The sequence below is a fragment of the Oryctolagus cuniculus genome, chromosome 5, assembly GCF_964237555.1.
Source record: "Oryctolagus cuniculus chromosome 5, mOryCun1.1, whole genome shotgun sequence".
Taxonomy (NCBI): Eukaryota; Metazoa; Chordata; class Mammalia; order Lagomorpha; family Leporidae; genus Oryctolagus; species Oryctolagus cuniculus.
Genome location: NC_091436.1, coordinates 59,946,414 through 59,970,799, shown reverse-complemented (window position 1 = coordinate 59,970,799; position 24,386 = coordinate 59,946,414). Strand labels below are relative to the sequence as shown.

Sequence of the window (24,386 nt, the reverse complement as noted above, 5' to 3'; positions counted from 1 at the left end):
GGTCACCACACCCACAGTGGTGAGCTGCCCAGCGACACCCTAAGGATGATGGAAAACAAGGTGGAAGGAGTGGGGTCCCTGGAGACGCGTGAACCTCTATACGCAACACTACGCAAAACTCCCAATGGGCCCTGATTGGATTGTGTTACTAGGGCTTTCCCACAAAGATCACATCTCACCCCCTCCCCTCCCTACTGTTCCAGATATTTCCATGCAGCTCCTGGGGCATCTCCACCGTCAGAAACCTTAGGAAAACTCAGCCACAGGGAAGATGTGAAGACTAAAACAGGCCTTGGACTGGAATGGGAGAATAAGTGCTTCTGGTCTCTGAGCCTCCTGGGTAGACCAGGACTCTGGATAGAGGGCACGTCCCCCGTGGGGAGGTGAGCTGGGGTCTGTTGGGGGACGCCTCAGGCTGGGGATCATCAAACATGGGAGTAGTGCTAAGTGGGAGAGCAGCCACCAGACAGACAGACAGACACACACACACACACTCACGCCGCTCGCCCGCCTGCACAGTGGAAATGTCAGCATTCTGACTGGTGTGGCTCACACCCTCCTACCTGGCATTGGGGGTGGGGTGGAAGGCTGGTATGAACACTTGGGAAGGAGGTGACACTCATCTTAGACTCCTTGTCACCCCTCAGTTCCCTTTATCAGTTTTCAGGTCCCTGTCTCCCAAGCCACTCTTTCTCTCAGAAGGTGGCCTAGCCCTGCCCACCTCCTCCAGGATTCCCAGAGGCCAGCACTCCGAGGCCCTCCCTGTCCCCCACCCCCACCCCACCCGCTTCTTGCCCCACATCTGGCCAACCCTCTGCCCATCACGCTCCCCCTGGCTGCTCCTCAGAAGACTGACCAGGCAGAAGACACAGTAGGGAAGGGAACAGGAAGCCCCCGGCCCACCCTCAGGTTAGCCAGCGTGCGCTGGGCCTCCAGCGCCCAGGATCTTCGCCAAAGTCCTCTAGGCCTTGGGTCCACCCTTCCTCTAACCAACAAACAAATGGCTCAAGTCCACCTTCATCCTATCCACTGCGGGAAGTCCCTCAGCCTCCTGGCATTCCCAAGGAGTCCTGGGAGGTGGCAAATCCCCTTTATTGTTTTTTAAGTTTATTTATTTATGCTTATTTATTTCAAAGGCAGAATGGGGGGGGGGAGGAGGGAGAGAGAGATCTTCCAGCCACTGGTTCACTTCCCAAACAGCAGCATCCAGGGTTGGACCAGGCCAAAGCCAGGATCCAGGAACTCCATCTGAGTCTCCCATGTGAGTAACAGGGGCACAAATATTTAAATCTTCATCTTCTGCCTCCCAGGGTGCACATTAGCAGGAAACTGAATTGGAAGTGGAGGTGGGACTTGAACCCAAGCCTTCTGATAATGGGATGTGGGTGTCCTGAGCTGGGCCTTAACCTGCTGCACCACAACACCTGCCTCTGGCTTTCTCCCATCTAGTTCTGGACTTCTTCAAATTCACCTGCCTCCAGCATCCGGGGGCCTCCCTTTCCTCCCCTTCACCCAGGTGCGAGCACTGTCTTCCTTCCTTCACTCCCCCAAGCACACCTAAGCCAAGGCTGGTGTGTGCAAACCTGTCTTTAAAGAGTGGGGTTGTGCAGCCATACCCAGAGGGTCTTCATGCAGAGCCGGGCTCAGGAAAGGGCGGAAATCCAGGATGGGACATCACCATGCAGCAGGCCACTCCCACGAGTACAGGGCCAGACGCTGCATGCGCGCAGCGTCTCACTGTGTACATCTTGGTCCATGTCTACAGTCTGCAGCACTGGCTTCAGACAGGGCCTGCATAGGCTCGAGAAGTTCCACAGCCCTGCGGGAGGGGTGGGATGGTGCGGCTCCGCCCCATGCAATGGAGCTGGCTCCTGAGAGTCTCCTCCCAATTCCACTTCAAGTTGCTTAAGGTCAGCTATGGCAGGAGTGGTCATACCCGGGGCCCTGGTTAACCTTGCAAATCAATTTTCTTCTCTGGGAGAACTGGTCTACCAGCAATGGCTGCTCCATGGATGCCTCAGCCCATGCCCAGGGCACTGCCACAGGAAGACCAAACCAGAGCCCAGGAAGACAGTATGCTTCTCAGAGTTTGCTGCAAATCAGAGTCACCTGAGAGCTCTGGCATGGTGATTTTCTTTCAGATTTCCCAGGTAATTCCAATGCACTACCAAGTTGCAGAACAGTGCTGTTAAACATCTCATGAAATTTGTGCACATCCATTGCCTGGATGTCTGTGAAATGATGGATTCTGGTTTTGTAAGTCTGGAGGGAGGGGCTAGGACTCTGTATCCCTTTCTCTTTTTTTCTTTTTTTTAAAGATTTATTTATTTATTTGAATGTCAGAGCCACAGAGAGGGAGGGAGGGAGAGAGAGAGAGAGAGAGGAGAGGAGAGGAGAGGAGAGGAGAGGAGAGGAGAGGAGAGGAGAGGAGAGGAGAGGAGAGGAGAGGAGAGGAGAGGAGAGGAGAGGTCTTCCATTTGTTGGTTCACTCCCCAGATGGATGCAACAGCTGGAGCTGTGCCAATCCAAAGCCAGGAGCAGCAGCTTCTTTCAGGTCTCTCCCACATGGGTGCTGGGGCCCAAGGACTTGGGCCATCTTCCACTGCTTTCCCAGGCCCTAGCAGAGAGCTGAATCGGAAGTGGAGCAGTGGGGACTTCAACCAGCACCCATATAGGATGCCAGCACTGGAGGCGGCGGCTTTAGCTACCATGCCACAGCACTGGCCCCATCCCTTTCTTAAAAAAATATAGGCAGAGTGACAGGGAGAGACAGAGAGGGAGAATTTCCATCTGCTGGTTCGCTCCCTAAATGGCAGCAATGGCTAGAGCTGGACCAAGCCAAAACCAGAAGCCTGGAACTCCATCTGCGTCTCCCACATGGGTGGCAGGGGCCCAGGTACTTGGACTATCCTCTGCTGCTTTCCCAGGTTAGTTAGTAGGGAGCTGAAATGGAAGCAACGCAGCAGGGACTCGCACTCTGATACGGGGGTGGCTTCACCTGCTGTGCCAAGACACCGGCCTAGGATTCTGCATTTCCGACAAACTCATGCTGTTGTCCCTATCGTTTCTGCTGGTCTGGCGACCACAATCAAGGTAATCAGGGGCTAAAGCACAGGGCCCATGGGTGCCCCTGTGGTTACGGAACCCTGCACTTTGCTGGTAGTGGCAGATTTCTCACTGGAGTTCTCTTTCTCCTTACCCCCTGCTCTCAGCCATGTCTTTGACCCTTGTTGTTCAAGTCCGACACCATAACAGTGTTTCCTTGAAACACTAGGGAAAGCTCCCGATTCTTGCCCTCTCATTACACAGATCACTTCAGTTCTGCTTCCTACCGTGCTAGGCTGTGCACAGGGTCGGGGGAAGGTGCATCTTTTACAACGAGGCAGGAGGGTTCCTCGGCAGTTAGGCTCTTCCTCCTGCTTCCCCTGCTCACCCATCCTACACATCTAGAAGTCAGACGCATGACTAGAGTAATTTATTCTTTATTGATTGTTTCCTTTTCTTGTTACATGGGCAACCACTGAGACTTAATGATGGGGCCCCTGAGGTGAGAGAGGAGGAGCAGCCCTTGTGGGATGAGAATAAGGCAGGAGGACATGCAGAGAGGGACCAGATCTGGGGACTGTAGTGGATAGTGCTATCGTCACACAGGCTGAGAGTCCTCGCTGGACCCTTAGCAAAGAGAAAGAGCTGGCAGGCATTTGGTGCAGCGGGCAAAGTCTCTCCTTGGGATGCCTGTGTCCCATGTTGGAGTGCTTGCTGCAACTTGGCTACTCAGCTCCCAATCCAGCTTCCTGCTAATGTGCACCCTGGGGGGCAGCAGGTGATGGTTTAAGTACTTGGGTCCTCGTCACCCACGGGGAAGACGTAGTATGAGTTGCAAGCTCCTGGCTTCAGCCTCACCCAGCCTTGATTGTTGCAGGCATTTAGGGAGTGAACCTGCTGATGGAAGATCTCTCTTTGTCTCTCTCTGCCTTTCAAATTAAGTGAAAATAAATAAGTTTAAAAATTTTCCAAAAGAGAGCAACCTATGTCTCTTTTCATTTTTATTTTTTTCAAAAAGATTTTATTTATTTTTTTGAGAGGTAGAGTTACAGACAGAGGGAGAGACAGAAAGGTCTCACTCCCCAAATGGCAGCAACAGCTGGTGCTGGGCAAATCTGAAACCAGGAGCCAGGAGCCTCTTCAAGGTGTCCCACATGGGTGCAGAGACCCAAGCACTTGGGCCATCTTCTGCTGCTTTCCTAGGCCATAAGTAGAGAGCTGGATCACAAGAGGAGCAACCAGGACTCGAACCAGCGCCTGTATGGGATGCCAGCACAGCAGGCAGAGGCTTAGCCTACTGTGCCACAGTGCCGGCCTCGAGAAACCTATGTCTTGTCCTAGAATGAAAACCACAGTCAATCTTTCATGGCTGCCTGTGTTCCCAGACACCAATGAAACTGCACTGAATGCTTCCTACAGAGTTGAGTTCACTCACTGTTGACAAGTCTTCCATTGCTTCAAGTCTTGAGCTGAAGCCAGCTCGCCTGTGTTTATACAGACGGAGACCTGGACAGAAGGGATCCTACCCGCCACTCAGAATGAAGGTTCTGATGCCCACAGTGGTCTCAGTGAGTCTCCTAGCACTTGGAGTGATTCTATCACTCTGTGTGTGTGTGTGTGTGTGTGTGTGTGTGTAGAGAGAGAGAGGGAGAGAGAGCTGTTTGTGCACGCTCACGTTCAAGGCCATCCCCTGCTCTGTTTCACCAAGGGCTACTCTGCCCCAGGAGGGCCTCCTTTGGGGGCTGTAGTGCACAGTGACGGGATCTTAGACCTAACCTTAGCTGCCCTGGGACCTCCCAGCTCCCCAAAACCCCCAAACTCTGTTTCAGAGGCCATGTGCTCTACTCAGACTTCTTTCAGCGGGGGTGGGTCTGGGTTATGGGCCTGTGGGCACGTTCCCTAAGAGGGATTTCCCGGCCTGTGTGTGGCAGAGGGCTTGGCCTAGGGCCAGGTTGCTGCAGCCAGGGGCAAAGGCCTGCTGTTCTCAGGCTGACTGGGAGGCCCCAGGTCCTCCCATGAGTTGAAATCACCTCTGGCTCCAGCCCCAACCTCCCCACTCCCTGCAGGATTTTGGAGATGCCTCACGGCTGCTTTGCACCCTGAATTCCTGTTTCCGCTGGAATCCCCCCACTGCTCTGTCTCTCCCATGCTCCTGATTCGCTCAAAGGGCTGCATTCCCAATTCCATTGCAGCCGGAAGAGAAATCTTCCGGTGAGGCACACCTTGGGAAGCAGCAAATAACAGCTCAAGTACTTGAGTTCCTCACGCCCACGTGGGAGACCCGGATTGAGTTCCTTCCTGCTGGCTTCAGCCTGGCCCAGCCGTGGCCATTGCAGGTATTTAGGAAATGAACGAGTAGACAGAAGATCTCTCTTTGTCTCTCTCTCTGTGTCTTTTAAACAAAATAAATATAAATCAAAATTAAGAAAAAATGAGTCAGACACAAAAGAACAAATATTGCATGATTTCCCGATGAATGGAGTACCTAGAACAGTCACATTTACAGGGACAGAAAGTGGAACCGTGACTATCAGGGCAGGGAGGAGGGGGAAATGGGGTGTTGTTTAATGGACAGTTTCTGTTTAATGGACATCCAGTTTCTGGATGATGAAAAAGTCCTGGAGGTAAAAGGTGGTGACGGTTGCACAACAATGCAAATGCACTTCATGCCAGTGAACTTGGAAATGGTTAAATACTTGGAAATGGTTAAAACAGTAAATTCTGCTATGCATATTTTATTACAATTGTAAAAAACCAAATTAGGAGTCTTGGCTCTTTCATCTTCCATGTCCTCCGGCAAGACCTTTCTCTGTACATGTCCCTGGGGAGCCCTGGAGGGGACAGGTGAGGGGCAGGGCAGGTGCACTGGTAGTTACAGCGCAGCTGTGCCGGGCTGTTTTTCAGATTCTGCTCCTCTGTGGGACTCGGCATCAGGGTTTGGCTCCCAGGTAAGCCCTGCCTCTAGCGATCCCAAATGTTTTGCTGTTTTCAGCTTCCACCTGTCTCTTGATGGAGGAGAAGCCAGCTCCCTCCCTGGGATTAATATTCACAACAAGCAGCCAGCGATTAATTTCACCCGTTGAAATTTATTGTGCACGCGCCTTAACTCAAAGCCGGCTTCTGCTGGGTGTTTATTTTTCACCGTTGATGCATTGCACATGACAGCCCCTAAGCATCTGAATTTAAAGCACACACACCACTGTGCACAGTCCCTGCTGCTCCCCCCTTTCCTCCTGCCTGACCCTCTTGAAATCTACAAAGCTCTGAGGTCCACACCCTATCTCAGAAAAGGTCATTCTTGATCACTGGCCAGTTGGGAGATTTGAGGTGCTTTAAGGTTTGGATTTCATGCCTGGCGCATGCAGCTGGTGACTCACTCTGTTTCAGGGGGCTACAGTCAATAAATCCTGGCTGTGACTTACAACACATCCCACCCCCCACTCCCTGACTGTCACAGAACCAAGTCAGCTGTGAGCTGTGGCTCAGACTGAGCCTGAAGCACTCAGCCCACCCAGGGCTGCACCTGTGCCGCTGGGCATTGTGTGGCTTGTGCAGCCCCCAGCCCTCTCCTCCCACCTCACCTCGCCTCACCTCGCGCGCTCCCCCACCCTGCAAAGTGACTGTCTGGAGAGAGCCGGTGCCTAACAAGGCAGAACAAAGGCCGTGTGCTCACGAGTTCCATTTGGAGTGCATGACAATTTCAGAGCACAAATGGAAAAAGAAGAAAAGAAGGTTTGAAATCTATAGCTGGCTTTTATCAAACCAGAACTTGTAGCTGTCTGCTGACAATCAGCCAGCAGCGAAAGCCCACGAGGGACATTTCGTGCTGCAGCTCTGGCTGGCTATTAGCTCCCAGCAGCCTCTGACCCCTTTCCAGGGAGGGAACAGCTGGCAGCTGACAAAGGCGCTGGCAGGGTGGGCAACTTTCCTTTCTCTGGGAACGGATGTGAGATTGGCAGGAAATAAGGCATTTAAAATATGACGATTATAAGCATTTCCACTTGCCTTTCTTTATTATGCTTTTGGATTCTGGCTCTGATTGCTGAAGTGTATTATGTGTTAAGGAGCTTTTTGAACATTTTTTTTTTATTTTTTTCATTTACTTGAAAGGCAGAGAGAGAGAGAGAGAGAGAGATCTTACATCCTCTGCTTCATTCCCCAAATGGCTGAAACAACCAGGGCTGGACCAGGCCGACGCCAGGAGCCCGGGTCTGCTACATGGATGGCAGGGGCCCAAGCACTCCAGCCATAATCCACGGCCTCCCAGGACACGTTAGCAGGGAGCTGGAGCAGAAGCAGACCAGAGGCCAGCGCTGTGGCGTAGTGCGTAAAGCTACCGGCATCCCATATGAGTGCTGGTTCGAGTCCTGGCTGCTCCACTTCTGATCCAGCTCTCTGCTATGGCCTGGGAAAGCAGTAGAAGATGGCCCAAGTGCTTGGGCCCCTGCACCCGCATAGGAGGATCAGCGCAGCTCCGGCCATTGTGGCCAGTTGGGGAGTGAACCAGTGGATGGAAGACCTCTTTCTCTGCCTCTCCTTCTATCTCTCTGTAACTCTGACTTTCAACTAAATAAATAAATCTTTGGGAAAAAAAAAAAAAAAGAAGACGCAGAGCAGCTGGAACTGGAACCCGTTCTCTGTATGGGACACTGGTGTTGCACGCAGTACCTTGACCTGCTGAGCTACATACCCACCCTGTGAAGGAGCTTTTTCATTTTTATTTTATTTTTAAAGATTTATTTATTTGATTGAAAGGCAGAGTTACAGAACACAAAGGAGAAACTGGTTCGCTCCCCAAATGGCCGCAACGGCCAGGACTGCACCAGGCCAAAGCCGGCAGCCTGGAACTCCATCAAGATCTCCACATGCGTGCAGGGACCCAAGCACCTGGGTCAAATTCTGCTGCTTTCCCAGGCACATTAGCAGGGAGTAGGATCGGAAGTGCAGCATATGGGTCTTGAACTGGAGCTCATATGGGATGTTGGTATCACAGGTGGTAGCTTAACCCACTGTGCCACAATGCTGACTCTGTGCTAAGGAGTTTTGATGACTTTTTTTTTTTTTTTTTTTAGTTGAAAGGTAGAGTTACAGACAGTGAGAGAGAGAGACAGAGAGAAAGGTCTTCCTTTCGTTGGTTCACCCCCTAAATGGCCGCTATGGCCGGTACAGCGCACTGATCCGAAGCCAGGAGCCAGGTGCTTCCTCCTGGTCTCCCATGGGGTGCAGGGCCCAAGCACTTGGGCCATCCTCCACTGCACTCCCGGGCCACAGCAGAGAGCTGGCCTGGAAGAGGGGCAACCGGGACTAGCACCTGGCACCCATATGGGATGCCGGCGCCACAGGCGGAGGATTAACCAAGTGAGCCATGGTGCCAGCTCCAATTACTTTTTTTTTTATAATTATGCTTAATTTTCTGGGTGGGGTTACAATCTTACAAAGTATTATTGGGATATTATTTACATTTTAAAAAAATTTTATTTGTTTATTTGGAAGGCAGAGTTACAGAGAGAGGGAAAGGCTGAGAGGGAGAGATCTTCATCTGCTGGTTCAATCCCCAGATGGCTGCAACGGAGCTAGACCAATCCGAAGCCAGGAGCCAGGAGCTTCTTCCAGGTCTCCCATGTAGGTGCAGGGGCCCAAGGACTTGGGCCACCCCCCACTGCTTTCCCAGGCACATTGGCAGGCAGCTGGATCAGAAGTGGAGTAGCTGAGACTTGAACGGGCACCCGTATGGGAATCCAGCATCGCAGGAGTCAAGTTTACCTGACACACACGATGCCAGCCCCTTGATGACATTTTTTTTTTTTTAAATAGATAGTCCATGGAGGCTGGCACTGTGGTGTAGCAGGTTAAGCCACGGCCTGGGTACTGGTTTGAGTCCTGGCTTCTCCACTTCTGATCCAGCTCCCTGCTAATACTCCTAGGAAAGCAATGGAAGATGACCTAAGTACTTGGGCCCCACACCCACATGAGGGACCTGGAGAAAGCTTCTGGCTCCTAGCTTCGACTTGGCCCAGACCCAGCGGTTGTAGCCATTTGGGGGAGTGAACCAGCAGATGGAATATCTCTCTCTGTCACTCTGCCTTTCAAATAAATAAAATTAATCTTTTATTTTAAAAAATAGATAACTCGGCCGGAGCTGTGGCTCATTAAGCTAATCCTCCGCCTGCGGGGCTGCAGGACTAGTGCCAGGTTCTAGTCCCGGTTGGGGCACGGGTTCTGTCCCGGTTGCCCCTCTTGCAGTCCAGCTCTCTGCTGTGGCCCAGGAGGGCAATGGAGGATGGCCCAAGTGCTTGGGCCCTGCACCCGGATGGGAGACCAGGAGAGGGCACCTGGCTCCTGGCTTCGGATCAGCGCAGATGCGCCTGCCATAGCAACCATTTGAGGGGTGAACCAACAGAGGGAAGACCTTTCTCTGTCTCTCTCTCTCACTGTCTAACTGCCTGTCAAAAAAAAAAAAAAAAAAAAAAAAAAGGATAACTCTGTTATTCTCTTGTCACTAATACCAGCCCAAGATAAGGCACATTTTTTGAATATTTTGTGAATGTTTTTTATGAATGTTTTTTATTTAGCTGTCTTTAAAACAATTTTTTAAAATTTATTTTATTTATTTAAAAGGCAGATTACACAGAGAGGGAGAGACAGAGAGAGAGATCTTCTATCTGTTGGTTCATTCTCCAAATGACAGAAATGGCCAGGATTGGGCCGGGCTGAAACCAGGAGGCAGGAGCTTCATCCAGGTCTCCCACATGCGTGCAGGAACCCAGCACTTGGTCCATCCTCTGGTGCTTTCCCATGCACATTAGCAGGAAGCTGGATTGGAAGTGGAACAACTGGGATTCAAACTGGTGCCCTTAAGGGATGCTGGTGTCACAGGCAGCAGCTTAACCTGCTGTACCACAGTGCCAGCCCCTAGAACAATTCTTAGTGATGAAGATGACGTACTAATGGCCATGACTTCTAGGTCAGCTTGAATGTGGTGCTGCTGATTATGGCCCATCTTTAGTTCACTTGGGTCCGCCTGGTAGGGCCTTCACGCAGAAGGTGGGGAGAAGTGGGAAATGGAATGAGACAAATTAAATAGCAGTAGATTTGGATATGGTCTAATTTCTGCTATCCCTGTACCACTCGGCCCTCCATTTTTGTCAGGTAGAGAAGGGAATGGGAGTATGCGTATGCGTAGGAGGCTCTAGCCCGGAAGCTAGAGTCCCATGAGAGGCTGGCCACCTCGGGAGGGAGGAAGGACACATTATGAAAGCCCCACAGCAACAGCAGCCTCTTGGGTTCCAGTGACTGGGTCCCCCTTTGTGGGACGTGGCTGTCTGGGGCTGTCGCTGTTGGACCGGCTGCGCTAGCGCTGTCTGGATTCTGTGAATAGTGACAATCCGCTCATTGTAACGGTTGCCCTCTGCCAGAGAATGAAGTGAACTCTAGGGGTTTACGGTAACGTCTGTCCAAGGAGCACCAGATGGGTGAGGGCAAGAAGCCTGGCTTCGGGCCCCAAGCGGCCAGCAGGACCGAGAAGGATCCAGAAAGTCAAAAGAACCGGACCAGAGGGAGGCAGCTTCTGTTGCAAGTGGAAATGGCACACGTGCAGGCCCTTGACTGAATAAGCAGGGAGTCCTCAGAGAACTGGATTCTGCCTATGGTCTTGCCCAAGAGAACTACGAATCAGCATTGGGAGGGAAGGCCCTTGGGACAGTAGATGGGGCACATGGGTTTCTCTCTGCCACCTCTTAAGGAGCCATGAAAATGAAGATGGAGGCATTAAGAACAGGTGTGAGAGGGACAGGACTCGGGGAGCATGGCGGGGGGAAGGGAAGAGCAAGGGTGGTGGATTTTCTAAAGAAGTCCTTCTGTTTGTTTTGTAAATCATGTAGATACTCACTTGGATAAAAAGGCCTTTTAGAAGTTGTTGACCTGTCCCCACTCCAGCTTTTAATGAAGAACACTCCATTTTGAACAATCCCTGGAGAAGGCAGCACCGGCCGGTCCTCAGCCGAGCCGCTGCCCCAGCCCATGGTCCTCAGCCGAGCCGCTGCCCCGGCCCATGGTCCTCCTGGTTTTCATTCCCGCTCTCCTTGCAGCCCGAAGGGGGTCCCGCCAGGTCTGAAGGGGCCGATGCACTTCCAAGGAGGAGCCCATCTCTGTTCAAAAAGGAAAGGGCCAGAGCTGTTGCGCTTGGGTGTCACATGGCATCGCGCTTTCACGTGTGATGAAGAGACCAAAGCATCACAGCGGCCATGGACTGAGCTATCAAAGCACAATGGTTGCTGCCTCACCAGAAAAGTCTAGCGCCTCCATTCTATTTCTGGTGCTGTTAGGCTGACCCTGGGGAAACCAAAGACATTTGCACAGAAATAAAGAATAACGCTTAACAGCTACAGTCAGCATATGGCCCAACTGTGAAACAGGCACAGTTTGTTCTTAGGATTTTCCCATCATCCCTTGCTGGGTTTTTCTTCCTATTTCCCCCTGGCTCAGCTCTGAGGCACCTATTGCTGTTTAGGTGCCCGGAAAACAAAACAAACTATTTCACACTAAAGTGTCATTGACTCCCTGTGAATTCTACCCAAAGGACATTTGCATTCTCTATCTGTCTGGCTCCAATCAAGAGAGAGAAACTATGCTGTCATTTGAACAGGGTAAGTGTAATATAAGAGATTATGGGGCCTGTGTTTGGCGCTGTGGTTGTCATCATGATGGGACACTCGCATTGCCTATTGGAGCGCCTGGGTAGATTCCCAGCTCTGCTGCTTCCGATGCAGCTCCCTGCTAATGCACGGCCTGGGAGGCAGCAGGTGATGGCTTAAGTACTTGGGTCCCTGCCACCCACAAGGGAGACCCGGACTGAGTTCCTGGCTCTTGGTTTCAGCCTGACCCAACTCTGGTTGTTATGGGCATTTGGGGAATGCACCAATGGATGCATGATTCTCTCTCTCTCTCTCCTTGCCTCTCAAATAAAAACAAATGAAAGTATATGGGCCGGCGCTGTGGCTCAATAGGCTAATCCTCCGCCTGCGGCACCGGCACACCAGGTTCTAGTCCCGGTCGGGGCGCTGGATTCTGTCCCGGTTGCCCCTCTTCCAGGCCAGCTCTCTGCTGTGGCCCCAGAGTGCAGTGGAGGATGGCCCAAGTGCTTGGGCCCTGCACCCCATGGGAGACCAGGAGAAGCACCTGGCTCCTGGCTTCGGATCAGTGCGATGCGCCGGCCGTGGCGGTCACTGGAGGGTGAACCAACGGCAAAGGAAGACCTTTCTCTCTGTCTCTCTCTCTCACTGTCCACTCTGCCTGTCAAAAGAAAAAAGTATATGAATAAAAATTTTAAAAAGATCCATAATAGGGGATTAAAGGAACAGAATTAGTAAGTAGGAGGTGAAGAACTCCAAAGAACCTGAGATACAAGGAGCACCCATGACCCTCATGGCTGAGTCAGATGCCAAGGAAGAGGCCCCCAGGGCTGAGATCTGGGCCTTGCTGAAGAGGGCGCAGCTGTGGCATCCGGGACGGCAGAGAAGACTGAGGGACGGCACAATGTGAAACTTGCTGGAAATCTGCCCACTGGCACGTCAGGAAAAGCCGGTGAGGTTTCCATCACGGGCACTCTGCCACAACCCGCCTGCGGTAGGGCAGTGCCAGGGGAGCTGCTGGTCACCGTGCAGTCTAGGAGCTGGGCACTGCAGACGTAGCCTGTGCTCCTGCAGCCTGGTAAGCGCAGGGCTCTGCCAAGCAAGCTCCATCCAGGCAGCCAGGGCAGAAACTCCTGCCTCCTGCAGTGTCTCTCCAGTGCCCTCTGCCAACAAGCTTAACCTTGTGCCAGCTACAGACGGATCGCATCTGCGAGGCACGGGTCCATTTTGGAAGCGCATGCGATGAAGGGTGAACGTACAGCTGAGAGGCAATAAATTGATAACTGGCACACGGTTTAAATAGGGGAAAACAGGGGCTGGCATTGTGGTGCAGCAGTTCTTGGCTTTGGTCTGGTCCAGCCCCAGTCATTGAGGCCATTTGGGGAGTGACAGCAAATGGAAGATCTCTCTCTCTCTCTCTGTAACTCTGCCTTTCAAATAAAATTTTTAAATCTTAAAAAAATAAAAGTTAAATCAAAGATCAAGGCAAGTGTGGAACCCAATGGGATGAATTTCTAATGGTAAATTTCCAGAATAGGCAGGTTAGGGAAGGTGTTTTTGAACAGGAGAATTTTCTTCTTTCCTTCCTCCCTCCCTTCCTTCCTTTTTCTTCTTTTTTAGCTTTATTTATTTATTTTACAGTCAGGGTTACAGAGATAGAGGAAGAGACAGACAAAGACTTTCTATCCACTGGTTCACTCCCCAGATGGCTGCAAGAGCCAGGGCTGAGCCAAGCCAAAGCCAGTAGCCAGGAGCTTCTTCCAGGCCTCCCACGTGGGTGGCAGGGGCCCAAGCACTTGGGCCATCTTCTGCTGCTTTTCCCAGGCCATCTACAGGGAGCTGGATCAGAAGTGGAGCAGCTGGGACAGAAACTGCTCCCTATATGTTATGCTGGTATAGCAGGTGGAGACCTTACCCGCCACACCACAGCACCAGTCCCAGGAGAGCTTTCTAATGGTACATAAATCACACTCTGTAGGTGACACAAATGTGTGTCAGGAGTATGATCATTAAATGTTGTTTCAAGGCAGGACAGGAATGCTGGCAGGCTTTGAACTCTCAGCTCAGGTTCACCTCCACCCCTAGATAAGTCTGGGACTGAGTAGAGTCCCACCAATTCCACTTCTACTTTGCAGCACCCAAGGAGACATCATTCCCTACGTTCTTTGGTCCTGGTGTTATTAGCCAGGTTTTTATTACTATAATGAAATACTTCAGACAACTAACTTTATAAAAAGAAGCTTCTTTAGCTCACGATTTTGGTAATTCAAGTCCAAGAGTGGGCAGCTCCATTGAAGTTCATGAATAGTTTTACCATAATGTTCATTTCCCATTAACTTTTTTAAAAATTTCTTTTATTGGGGCTGGTGCAGTGGGTTAAAGCCATGGCCTGAAACAATGTCATCTCATATGGGTGCCAGTTAGAGTCCGGCTGTTTTTCTTCCTATCCAACGCTCTGCTATGGCCTGGGAAAGCAGTGAAAGGTAGCCCAAGTCTTTGGGCCCCTGCACCTGTGTGGAAGACCCAGAAGAAGCTCCTGGCTCCTGGCTCCTGGCTCCTGGCTCCTGGCTTTGGATCAGTGCAGCTCCAGCCATTGCGGCCACCTGGGGGGTGAACCAGTGGATAGATGGCCTCTTTCTCTGTCTCTACCTCTCTCTGTAACTCTGTCTTTCAAATAAATTTTTTAAAAAAGAAGAATAATCAGTGGTTTAAAAAATTATTTAATTTATTTATTTGAAAGGAGTATCGAGAGAGAGAGAGAGAGAGAGAGAGAGAAAGAGACAGGTCCTCTACCTGCTGGTTCACTCCCCAAATGGCCGCAATGACTGGGCCGGGTCAGACCAAAGCCAGGAGCCAGGAGTCTCTTCTGGTTCTCCCATCTGCATGCAGGGGCCCAAGCACCAGGGCCATCTCCCACTGCTTTTCCCAGGCGCATTAGTAGGAAGCTGGTATGGGAACTGGAGCAGTCAGCACTGGAACCAGCTGGCGCCCATATGGGATGCTGGTGTTGCCAGCGGCGGCTTTATCTGCTACTCCACAATGCTTGCCCCCAGTTAACTTTTATCATTTAGAAACTTTTATTTAAAGAGAGAGAGGGAGATCTCACCTGCTAGTTAACTCCTCAAATGCCTGCAACAACCCTGGGTGGGGCCGAAGCTGGGAGCTGGGAACTCAGCCGAGGTCTCCCATGTGGTGGCAAGAACTCAGCGTCACTGCTTGGTCACAGCACCTGCATTTGCTGGGAGCTGCAGTCGGACGGAGCCAGGCACAGAACCCAGGCACTCTGATACCAGACGTAGGCTAACCGGTGTTTCAGCCACTAGGCTAGGTGCCCAGCCCGCTGTGAATGTTTTGAATACCCCCGATACGCATAGATTTCAAACATTTTTTTGCACCCAAATAAGCTTAGCTTTGCATTCCATTTTCCACAATCTTTTTGAAGTCCTCTGGTACGTACATTCCCCCCTCCCCGCCCTCACCCCACCTTCAGACAAACCTAATACGCACAGACTCTTGTTGAGTGTAGATGGGGAAAAGAAGGAATGACGTGCGGCCGGCTTTGCTCCCGAATGCAAAACCAAGCCAGGGCTGCTTCTGCAGCCTGCTCTGATCTTACGGCTGTCAGGCTTCCCGTAAGCCAGGGGACACCTTGGGGACGTGAGCTGGCTCCCCGCCACCTCTGCGAGTCAGGGTCCCCAGGACAGCTCCAGTGCTCCGGTGGGTGCTTGCTGTGCTGCCAGTGGGGTTAGCACAGAGCTCCTGAAGATCAGCACCCCACACCCCCACACGCCCGGCAGCATGGTGTGGGGTGAGGTTCGGGGGGCGGGGATGGACATGCATCTGGGACTGGAAGCACGCCATCTCCTGGGTGGCAGGCAGCTGGGCTGCTTGCTGTGACAGCCCTCACTCCCCGTGGACAGCAGATGATATCACTGGAGGCCTGAGTGTGCAGGGAGAGCCTGGTCTGACACCAGCCCGGGCATGGAATCCGAACTTAGGGGCTACTTCTGGGGCTGGGAGGTTTGCTGTCCCTGAAGGCAGCAGCCTCTAAGCCCAGACAGGCATCTTTCTTTCTTCCTCTCTTTCTCTCTCTCTCTCTCTCAGAATCATTTATTTATTTGAGAGTAAAGTTAGAGCGACAGCGAGAGCGAGAGAGATCTTCCATCTGCTGGTTCACTCCCCAGACGACTCAACAGCTTCTTCCGGGTCTCCCACATGGGTGTAGGGACCCAAACACTTGGGCCATTCTCCACTGCTTTCCCAGGTGCATTAACAGAGAGCTCGATCAGAAGTAGAACAGCCGCAACTCGAACCAGCGCCCTATGGGATGGCGGCGCTGCAGGCCATGGCTTAGCCTTCTACACCACAGCACCAGCCCCAGAATGGTGCCCAGCACAGGCACTATTCCTGCAGAGAATAGTGAATCCCAGAGAAATCAGAGCTACAAAGAAGAGGGGGCTGGGTAGAGGGAAGGAGGGAGGGAGAGAAAGACATGGCTACGTGATTCTTCTTTAGAATTCTGCTTTGGGACGGAGGTTCTTCGAAAGAGCTCACCAAATCTAATATTTGGGGTGCAGGTGGGGGGGATTTTTACACTGACATCAACACTAGTTTCCCTCCCCCACTGGCAGCAGGCCCAGCACCTTCAGCTTGGTCTTTGATTCTGTGGGACTACACAGGCTGACATTCATGAATGAAAAGAACTGTGCAGTTCATGGGGCTGTGGGCTTCTCCACACTTAAGCTCCATACCCCATGACCCTGGACACACTTGCCTGTGGCACCTGCTAGGCTGGCTGTCCAAAATGTTATAAATCCTTCTCACAAATAGCTAGACGTTGGGCTAGGAAGGCTGAAGGTGAGGCCGTATGAATGGGCCAGGGATGGGAGGAGGGAGTGTCATCATGGAAAATGTGAAGTTGGGGGCCAGTGTGGCGACACCGTGAGTTAAGCTGCTGCCTCTGATGCCTGCATCTCATATAGCGCTGGTGGGAGTCCTGGCTGCTCTGCTTCCCATCCAGCTCCCTGCTAACGCATCTAGGAAAGCAGTGAAAGATGGCCCAAGTCCTTGGGCCTCTGCCACTCACATGGGAGACCAGGCTGTTGGCTGTTGCGGCTATTTGGGGACTGAGCCATTGCCAGAAAGTTTCTCTCTCTCCTTCTCTCTCTATAACTTTACTTTCAAATAAATAAATAAATCTTTAAAACAAAAAGTGAAGTGGCATTTCCGGGTCAGGTGAAAAACATCCCCTACCCCTGAGATTCCTATGTTGAAGCCCTAACCTCGGAATATGACTGTATTGGAGACAGGACCCTTACAGAGGCAACTGAGTTCAAACGAGGCCTTCAGGGTGAGGCTCCAGACAACCTGACTGCTGTCTGTATAAGAAGGGATTAGGAGAGACAAACACCAGTGCTGTGTGTGTGCGTAGAACAGGAGGCCACGTGAGGACACAGCCAGAGGCTGCCGTCTTCAGGCCGAGGAGGCCCTAGGAGAAACCAAACCTGCCTGGCTTGCAGCCTCCTGAACTGTGAGACATAAATACACTGCCCAGTCCACACTCCTTTGTTATGGTAGTACCAGCAAATGCATGTGTTATGTTAATTTTTGTATTCTTCAATGGCAAATTTAGCCTACAGTCAGTCTATAAGCTTCCCAAGTCTAATGAGAAGTCAAACAGAGCCATGTTTTTAGCATTACAGGGCTGTCTTTTTCAATTTTTATTTATGCATTTTCATTTTATTTGAAAGGCAGAGGGAGACACATACAGACAGAGATCTTCCATCTGCTAGTTCAGACCCCAAATGCTTGCAAGAGCTGGGGCTGGGTCAGGCTGAACCCAGGACCTAGGAACTCAATCTAGGTCTCCCACATGGGTGGCCGTGTTCTGATACCTCCCAGGATGCACTTGAGCAGGAAGCTGGCGTCAGAAGTAGAGCCAGGACTCGAACCCAGGCACTCTGGGAGGGGATGCAGGCATCCCAAGCAGTGTCTTAAGTGCTGTGCCAACTGCTCACACTGAGCTCTCTTTGAAAATATTTGCTGGTAAGCAGCACATTGGAATTGGTGAGTTTTATTTTGTTTTTTAATTCTAGACAAAGAAGACTCTGTGGGGGAGGGGAATGTGTCAAGTGTTTGGTACAACAGTTGGATGTCTGCATCCCCTACCCAAGTGTCTGGGTTTAAGTCACAGCTCCACTGCTGAGTCCAGCACCCTGGGAGGCAGGAGGCCATGGCTAAGTTCTTGGGGTCCTGCCACTCACCTGGGGGGCCTGGATTGGCTTTCCAGCTCCAAGCTTTGGCCTGACTCCCCTGTTGCAGGCATTTGGGGTGTCAACCTGTGCATGAGAGATCTGTCTGTCTGTCTGCCTCTATCTCTCTCTGCCTTTCATAGAAATAAAGTTAAATTTTTAAAAAAGAAGAAAAAAATTTTTGGTGAAAAGATAATAACTGAGAAACATTTTGAAATATACAGTATTGTCAAAAGTTCTCAAGGTAATTATGATAAAAATCCTTACTTTTGTTTAATTTTAAAAAGTTCTGTGTATATCAATGCTTTATAATTTAATAAAAAGTTTAAAATAACACAGAAAATGATTAAGTTATTGGTAAATACCACTAATCTATTTTAGGTTGTGCTCTCAAAAATTTGAATCTTCTACAGATTTATGATAATCACTATATTTTTTCTTATAACAACAACATCAACTGAGAAGTAAGTGAATCGTTTTAAACAAAATATGTACGAACACCAAGAAAGGTGTGAATGGCTCATTAGCAGGAGCATACCAGGGAGCCACACCTTGATTTTCCAACTTGAAGAAATGTGAGTTTCACAGGGAAACTGAAGAATTGTGCAGTAGCACCGCAGCTTTGACAACCAATTAATAAATTCAGTGTTATCACAGACAATTGACTGACTACTGTTGGTTTCTTCTAAACCAAACGTAGCTGTCCCCTACCATGGGCGAGTGGGTGATTGGTTTTAGGCCTCCTGTGGATGTGGAAATCTCTGGATGCTCTGGATGCTCAAGACCTTTGTAGGAAATGCCGCAACAACATAGGCAATCCTCCTGTCTACTTCAAATCGTCTCTCGATCACTTATGATGCTGAATAGAATGGAAATGCTATGTAAATAGTTGTTAGACAACTCAGCGTAGGGAATAAAGACAAGAAAAAAAAGTACATGTTCAGTACAGTTGAAAATTTATTTTTCTCCCTGAATTTTTTCCATCTGCTGCTGGTTGAATCCTCAGACACAGACCCTATAGATGTAGAGGCCAACTGCATTGAAGTTGGGCAAAAAATGTTTGTAGGGATCCAAAGCAAAAGTGCTTTCAATGATCCTCAACAATGGAAAGTAATAATTCCATATTTAGTAATTTCCCCCAAGTCACATAAGCATGGGTGCAAACCCAAGTCTTTTCATGTCACAGCCTGTGACCTTAGCAACTATGAGACAGGATTGGTTGAAACGCTTGATCATGAGTTTTCACTTTGTTCCACGATACCTTTACAGAGCCCATGACCCAAGGACAGGATGTAATTTCCTGCCCCAGTGACGTGCTCTTGGCCATGTGCCTTGTCTGGTCAATGGAATCCTAGAAATCACAACGCAATCAGGTCGTTTGAGAGGCCAGGCTTAGTTCAGGATCTTCTGTAATAGGAGAAAACACAAATGAGTTCCTCAGGAAGCCATTACCCTCTTCAGCCTGGGCCCTAGAACAGACACTGCGCCTCATGACCGACCTGAACTTGACCTGGAGCCTGAAGCCCAGTCTCCAGTGGGAAACTGAAGAGCTCTGAACTTGGATTTAGTCAACCAAAGCAGGGTTGTGGTTGACCTGCAGGGACTCATGAGAAAAAATACAATTCAAAAAAAAAAAAAAAAAAAAAACCCAATACAAAACATGCAACTCCAGGGTTGGAGAACCTTTTTTTCTACCAAAGGCCATATGGAAATTGGTAACATCATTCGGGGGGGCCAACTGAAACATTAACCTGATACAGACTTATTGAATTTCGAGTGCAGCCTGCAGTGGCCTTGGCAGAGCCAATCCAAATGATTTCCCAGGCCTCAATACAGCCCATGGGCCGGACGTCCCCACCCCTGATATCACTGAATTTTGAGATAATTTCTGTAAGCACAGAAGCTTATAGTCAAACATGATTCAGTGTTTGTTCTCAAAGTTTGGTCCTTGGACATCTACATCCAGGAAAATCATTACCCACATACACAGAGTAAGTGGATGGACGTGACGACTCCGCAGTGGATACTAAACTTAAGAACAGACTACTGCAGCAATTCTCCTTCTAGACATTCTGCCAAGGGAAATCATTGCAGATGTAAAGCTTTTGGTAACAGTGAAAATCTGGAAATAATCTAAGTATGCATCAACAGAAGAGTGGTTAAATGAATGACGCTCTTTGCTCTATGGAATACTATTAAATCCCATTTGTTACAAAGAAGAAAGTAAACCTAAATGTGCTGACATGGAATGTTCTCTGAGACACATTGTTCGGTGAAAAGTCAAGCTGCAGAACAATCTGTGCAGTAAGACTTTGTTTATATAAAGAAGCCCTGTGTATGTAAATGAATTTAAAAGGATTGTGAACATACAAACCACGTTAAAAAGTGGTTACCTTTAGGAATGGAGGGAGTGGGCATTACTTTATCTGTAGCCTTTGTTGTTTTCATACGAAGACCTCTGTGTACACATATATCACTTGTACCAGCAAGTAGAAGATTTTTATGTACTTAAAAAAAATAGAGGTTTCAAGTCTCCCCTCCAAATGAGAAGAGTTCAGGGATCTGCACTTCAGTCCCTGTTCTCTCAGCTGCCTGAGTTCAGAGGAAGCAGCTTCCAGGCTCCTGCTCAGCCAGGACAGAAGACAAATTGCTGGATTCCCCCTGTGGGCGGGAGCTGGAGGACGATTCTGCCTGAGGGTTTTTTCTTTTTAGGAAAACTAGATGAGGTTCTAGGTACACTCAGCCTGGTCCAAGGCCCTGTCAGCACCTGCCCTGGCCCCACTCCCCACCCCCTCTGAATCTTGGGAAATGGCAGGTACTTGAGATCACGAGACGCAAGGGAGGACACTCTGAAGTGGGGCCAGCCTCGGGACAGGACACTGGACACCACTCCATGTGGAGACAAGCTCATGAAAACAGGAGATGGGGGCAGGAATAAAGCCAAGGGGAGTTCCTGATGTATATTTTTGGATAGTCCAATTTCTAAAACCTGAACAACAGTCCTTTGTGCCCTGTCAGCCTGTGATCTTCTGGAACTCTCTGCTGGAGGTCAGGCTCCTGAAATCCAACATGGCAGAACCTCCTTGGAGTGCTGGTGTTAGGGGTCAAGCCTTGGCCCCAAATCAAATAGGAGAGGAACTGTGAGCTGAGCAAGCTCACCCGCTGGGACAGGCACCAGGTCATCCTGCTGCCCAAAACCCCAATCCAGCGTCACTCACCAAAGGCCAGTCCCTGTCGCATGAGGGACTTGCTGTCTCAGCAGTTGAGGCATGCTTGCCCAGTTCAGGTGACCTGGTCTGGCTTGACTGGCTTCTCCAAACGTCTGTGAGACAGTTACCAGGGCCGCTCGGACCAGCGTTGAGGGTGGGCACTTTCCATGCTTGCACTACTAGGGTTGGGGTGAGTGGGACTTAGAGTCAAAGAAGCATACCATGCATTTGTTCGGCTGGCAAAGTTTCCAGTGAGAGGAGAAAAGGGGGCCCACATTGTTGCAGACTACAACGCTCATGTCCCCCTCCCCCAATTTATATGGTGAAATCCTAACCCACAATGCAATGGTAATAGGAGGCGGGGCCTATGCTATGTGGTTAGGGGATGAGGGCAGAGCTTTCACGAATGAGATCGGTGTCCTTATAACAAAAGTCATTCCAGAGGGGTCTCTTCTGCCGTGTGGGGACATACTGAGGCTGCCTAAGAATCAGGAAGCGGCACTCCCCAGACAACAAGAATGTTGGCATGTCGATCTTGGACTTCACAGGGTCCAGAACCGTGAGGATGAAATTTCCGTGGCTTATAAGTCACCTAGCCTATGGTATATCTGTTATAGCAGTCAGAACAGACTTAGACACGTGTTCAACAACAAGCTGGATGGAGTAGCTGGGACTCAAACCAGGATCTGATACCATGGGACGAGGGTAACCCAAGTGGCAGTTTAACCCACTGTGCCACAACCCCACCCCTCAAACCTGCACTTTTTTTTTTTTTTTTTTAAGATTTTCTTAGATCACGCACAGGCAGGTTGGGGAACTGTGGTTTTGGGCAAATCTAGCTGCTATTTGTTCAGAAAGCCTGGAAGGGTTAGAGGTCAGTGTGAGAGAGTGGACTTGGCTTCAGCTGCAGGGAGTCTCTCCCACTTCCTGGGCTCACCCCAAACCCCAGAGAACCCCAAACCAGACTCCCACCCCCACCCCGCATGGGGGAGCCTGAGGCAGTCGGCTGCTGAGTCGTTAGTCCCCAGGCTGGGAGTGTAGCTGGAAGAGCCTCTGGAGGGCCGAGCCCCAGGCACAGGGCCCAGGAGGAGCCGTCAGGCCCACATCTGCAGTCAAGATTCCCATGGAGAAATTCTTACGTGTTTGCAAAACGCAGCTAATGTTTCAGACACCGCATGAGCAGCTGCTTGCTATTCTTGATAGGAGGCCACAGGAGCTAAACACGAGTGGACGCGGGTCCACATGGACTGTGGGCCCACCCACCCTCTCCCAATAAGCCCGAAGCTAAGTGTGCCTGTACCTCCGACCAAGGGCCGGGCCCCGCAGGCTCCCTTCTAAATCCGCCTTCTGGATTGAACAGCCAGTTTCAGCATTAGGCGTGGGTGCTTTGAGACAAAAGCAATCCTAACACAGCAAAAGGAGACGGCCTTTCCACCAGGCTGAAATTTCCAGCGAGTTTTATGTTATGGCACCAAATCCAGTGTTATGGTTCCAATCAATTCAGGAAATAAAAAGTCTACAATTTATTTGGGTCTCTAAGACTCAGAACTTCTGGCCAAAAATGTGCCCTTTGATCTGCATCCCTTTAATCTGGAGCATTCTCTGAGTGCATTTCCATTTGAGCAAACAATGTCTTACACTGACACAATACCCTTTATTGAAGAAACTCAGATTGTATGTTAGAATTCCAACCCGTGGGTGAAACGCTGGGTGCCCATGGGTGCCAAGTTCTCACCATCAGTGAGCTAGGAAGGACATACGTCAACAACTAGCAGTGCGCCACGAGCGTCTGCACGAGCCCAGAAGGCAGGTGTGTGCACTCAGGGTCAGTGCCGGATGTCTGCGTTGGGTCTCCAAGCATGGATGAGCTCTTAAGAGGAGGGAGGGCCAAGGCATTCCAGGCAAGAACTGGAGCAGCGCACGCTGGAGGAAATCTGGGCAGTTCCGTGCAGCCAGGGTCCAGACCAGAGGCGATAGAGGAGGTGACGGGACAGAAGAGGCCAGCCAGAGGGGGACGCCAGGCTGCGGTGCGGCTAAGCCCCTGGATTAGCTCACGTGAGGAGCTGGTGGACTGCAGGGGGCCGGAGGAAGCTCCAAGACCCCAGGCTCAGGCAGTATGGCGGGGTCTCTGGCTGCGGGGCCCTGGACAGCAGCTGTTCCTTGCGCCTCTGCAACCCCTGCTTCTCCCTGCACTCGGCATCCCCTGCCCCCCCAGACTCTGGCTGTGATTCAGTGTAACCTGTGGGCCAAATGTCCATCAAAAACACCTCTTTCTTCTTGGTTTTAGCTGGAGGGAGACAATCCAATCAGTCATGGGCAGGCGGCGCTCCCGGCGGATCAGCTGTTCTGGTAGGGGGTGGGGTGTTACGTGGTGGAAACCTTTCAGTGGAGGGTACAGTGGGGGGACTTTTAAGAAAGCGGGGTATGGGCTAGGTTGACGTACAGCGGGCCCTTTATAAGTGTCTGTGAAAGGGATAAATGAGAGAAAACAAGCGAGACGGAATCAAAGCAGGAATGAGATGGGATAGAACTTTGGGGGTCCCCCAGTATCAGTTGCAGGAGTCAGTGTGGGAAATAGAGTTTTTAGGCAAGAATGGATTTAATAGGGTAAATTACAAACTTGTCGGCAGGACTAGAAGGGAGGGCTCCAGGCTGGGCCTCTTGGGCTGCCTCCCAGGAAGTGGTGAGACCAATCTCCCAGGGCACTTGTCACCCCTGCCACAATCAAGGAGGTTGGTGGGGGAGGGGTGGTGTTTATCTAGCAGTTAAGATGCTGATTAAAACAGCTGCAGGGACCCCCTTTTGTGACAAGAGGGTTAAAGTCCCAGCCTGCAGCGCCAGCATCTTTTATGAACACCGGTTGGAGTCCTGGCTGCTCTACTTCCAATCCAGCTCTCGGCTATGGCCTGGAAAGCAGTAGAAGATGGCCCAAGTCTTTGGGTCCCTGCACCCGCGTGGGAGACCTGGAAGAAGCTCCTGGCTTCTAGCTTTGGATCAGCACAGCTCTGGCCATTGCAGTCATCTGGGGAGTGAACCAGCAGATGGAAAACTTCTCTCTCTCTGGCTCTACCTCTCTATATAACTCTATCTTTAAAATATTTAAAATAAATCTTTAAAAAAAAAAGACACCTGCCACTTGAGTTTGAGTCTTGGCTCTGCTCCTGATTCCAGCTCCTGCTAATGCATCCCTTTGGAGGCAGCAGGCAATGATTTAAGCACATGGGTCCCTATTGCTCACATGGGAAGCCTGG

The 24,386-nt window shown here is 50.6% G+C and overlaps 2 long non-coding RNA genes across 2 annotated transcripts; both read left to right on the top strand.

Annotated features, from left to right (window-relative positions):
• The first annotated feature begins 249 nt into the window (after nt 1-249).
• LOC138849617 (uncharacterized) lies at nt 250-1,578 on the top strand. Its single transcript, XR_011388587.1, has 3 exons — nt 250-383; nt 1,201-1,261; nt 1,450-1,578. It is a non-coding gene; the product is annotated as an uncharacterized lncRNA (long non-coding RNA).
• A 454-nt stretch (nt 1,579-2,032) lies between these two features.
• Nucleotides 2,033-6,565, top strand: LOC138849616 (uncharacterized). The gene is made up of 3 exons (XR_011388586.1): nt 2,033-2,150; nt 5,950-5,993; nt 6,433-6,565. It is a non-coding gene; the product is annotated as an uncharacterized lncRNA (long non-coding RNA).
• The last annotated feature ends 17,821 nt before the right edge of the window (nt 6,566-24,386 follow it).